General features: G+C 39.6%; 1 protein-coding gene and 1 pseudogene across 1 annotated transcript in view; both read right to left on the reverse strand.

Moving 5' to 3' along the window:
- Positions 1-3,194, reverse strand: part of LOC109116233 — a 16,691-nt gene that overhangs the window by 4,883 nt on the left and 8,614 nt on the right. The window lies entirely within an intron of this gene.
- Positions 335-1,919, reverse strand: LOC104803419 (annotated as a pseudogene).

The raw sequence follows: 3,194 nt of genomic DNA on the forward strand, positions 1-3,194 counted from the left end.
ACGCGAGAAAAGAGCGACGGAGCGATCTGGAAGAGTTCCAGATGGCCAGACCGTCCGGTCCAGACCTGGACCGGACGGTCCAGCCATTCCGGAACGTTCGTTCCGCTGAGGAACGGACGAACCGTTCCGCATATGCCAGACCGTCCGTTCTAGGTCTGGAACGGACGGTCCAGGCGTCAAGACCGTCCGTTCTACGTTATATAATGGACCGTCCGTTCTGCGTAGAAAGTCAGAACGTCCGTTCCAGGCCTGGAACGGACGGGCCAACTTACGGGCAGTTTTCGGTTTTCGCGTTTTAAGGACCAAGAGTTGGTCAGCCGGACCAGCAGACAGATCAGATTCTGTAATAATATGAAAATGTCACCTCAAGTTGATCGCCGAGATTGATAACAATGGAGTGTTTGAGGGGAGGAACATCAACCCAGTTGCCATCTTTAAGGAGCTGGAGTCCACTGACTTTGTCGTCTTGGAACAGCAATATGATTCCACCGGCATCGGTGTGGGCCCTAAGTCCCTTAACCAAGTCCGGTTTAGGACATGGTGGATATATAGCTGCTCACCTTTGTCCCGAACGTTGGTCCTTTTGTCCCATGGAACAACTTCTTCATGTATCCTTTCTCTAACCCTAAATTCTCACACAGCAGATCCATCAATTCCTCCGCCAGATTCTCCAGCCGTTTCGCAAACTCCTTCATCGCCACCCTACCGATGTTTTCAGGGCAATAAACAGCAAAAAAAAAAATTGAAATGTGTTAGAAATGAGTTTTTTTTTTGTACCAAAGGGAACAAGATAATGCCATTTCCTTGTTTGTGTTTCTTGATTGATAATGTTTCCCGACAAAATATTGTTGGTTGGGGATTTTTTTTTTCTTTTTGCTGATGAAAGATTCCATATATATGATTAACAATAATTTAAATAGTGATGTTACTTTATTTGTACCAAATTCTGATGGTTCGTGAAATCATCAATTGTACTAACATCTCTTGCCTCGATGCAAAAAGAGCCGCATAAAAAGACAAAAAAAATATATTTATTTTCTAGAATACCATACCTTTTGGGGTTGTAAATAAAGAAAATATTATTGTATATAATTGGCAAGAAATAAAGTATATATAAAACGACGAACTGGGAAAAAAAATCTTTGAAACTATGTGATTAACAAATCACGTGGAACCACCATGCTCCACCATGGCCAAAAACACACAGTGCATTTAGTCTTGGCTTTGTACGTAATTTTATTTGTTATGTATATGTTATATGTTTTACTTTCACACACACATATAAACATATATATATATATATAGAACTTTTATATAAGTATATATGAAATATGATTGGGTAAGGGTTTAGGGTTTTCGGGGCCAAACCTGTAATCGTCGGAGAGATTAGGGATGTCGTAGAGATTGGAGTCAGGAAGGTGACGGAGGAAGAAGGTGCTTTCCCAGTCAACGTCGTTGACTTCTGTGTGAAGGGCATCCAGACCTCTGCTTTTGACCATTTCTTGGAACCTTTCCTCCAAACTCTTCTTGTAGTGTCCCTTTGTCATCTCCTCGATCTTGTCCAGTAGTTCTAGTGGTACCCCATGGTTCACCAACTGCGTCAATTTTAATCATTCATTTTTCCCAATGTTTTAATCGTTACATGTGTATTGATGTATATACATGTACATATATATGTGCATGTGTATATGTATATATATACCTCGAAGAAGCCCCAATTCTGACAAGCATCATGGATCATTGCCATGGTTAGGGCTCTGTCTTCACCATTGATCTTCGACAGGTCTATCACTGGGAAGTCTGTCTTCTTCACCATCTCTCTCTCCCCCTCGAAGCCTCTGTTTGAAACAGCCTCTTATATGCAACAGATGTGTGTGTGTGTTTTGCTTGATTGGTGATTGGAGGCAACGATAGAGGAGCTCAATTTATAGGCTCAAATGGAGGGGAAAAGGGTTGAAAAATTACATGGAATAACAAAACAGTTAACGAGTAATATAAAGTAATTTAATAGTAGATAAAAAAACATATATAATTTCAAATTTATCCAAAAAGGTTTGCAATTTCAAGATAGAATATGAGTTCGTGGAGCATGAAGGCGAGCACATCTATGGTGGACGGACCCCTACTATTAATTCTTTGTTACATTATACATTTGGCATCTTGCTTTTGTATCCTCTCGAATTTTTAATCTCCGATATTATTTTAGGTCATTCATTTGATACTTTGGCCAACTTTTCTATAGATTTCCTTTAATTAGTTCACGTCATATAATTTTTAATTTTCGAATTTAAGATTTAATTCGATACGTTCAACTGAAAATTTAAAATTCCAAAATTGTTTTATGTAATTTAATTTGATACATTACCCCCAGTAGATTTTCTGTAGTTTAATGTGATTACGTAAATAAACGAAAGAGATCTAGAAGGCAAAGTGGAGTGAAGAAGACGAATGGATGCAATGTTTCTCGTGAATTTTGGAACAAAATCCCTTGTTTTTGTTTTTATTTTTTGGTTTAAATATGATTGTATTACTTCCAAAAAAAACAAAGTTCAGTCCGTATACATTAGATTGCTATACAAAATCTAAGGGATTTCCCTGGGCAGTGGGCAAAAGTGATTCCAAAAGACTAGAATAAAGAATACGAATGTTGTAGGATGTTGTTCATGCCTGAATTTGTCGGACTCTGCAAGGAGAATAAGATGCTTCTCATCGATCTGTCAATCTTAAGGCTAAGCTGATGAGCTGAGTTTTGTATCTCTCAGTGGATTCGGCCGTTTCTTTACCTCCAAATCTCGTACGCAAAAAGCAGCGTCAATATCTTCATGATGAGTTATCTGGTTGACTGCTGTGCAATCGGGATCTGCTGTATCCATAGTTACATATTATGATTACGAGATATGGCAGATGGATGTCAAGACCGCATTCCATAACGGGAATTTGCTCGAGGATGTGTACATGACACAACCCGAGGGTTTTGTTGATCCTAAGAGTCCGAGGAAGGTGTGCAAGCTTCAGAGATCCATTTATGGAGTGAAGCAGGCTTCGAGGAGCTGGAATCTTCAATTTGACGAGGCAGTCAAAACGTTTGGCTTCCTGCAAAACGAAGATGAGCCATGCGTAAATCCCATTGACTTGTTGCAGATCCCATTGACTTGTACTGTGACAACAATGGTGCGATCGCACAAGCAAAGGAA

This window comes from Tarenaya hassleriana, unplaced genomic scaffold (assembly GCF_000463585.1).
Source record: "Tarenaya hassleriana unplaced genomic scaffold, ASM46358v1 Cleome86, whole genome shotgun sequence".
Taxonomy (NCBI): Eukaryota; Viridiplantae; Streptophyta; class Magnoliopsida; order Brassicales; family Cleomaceae; genus Tarenaya; species Tarenaya hassleriana.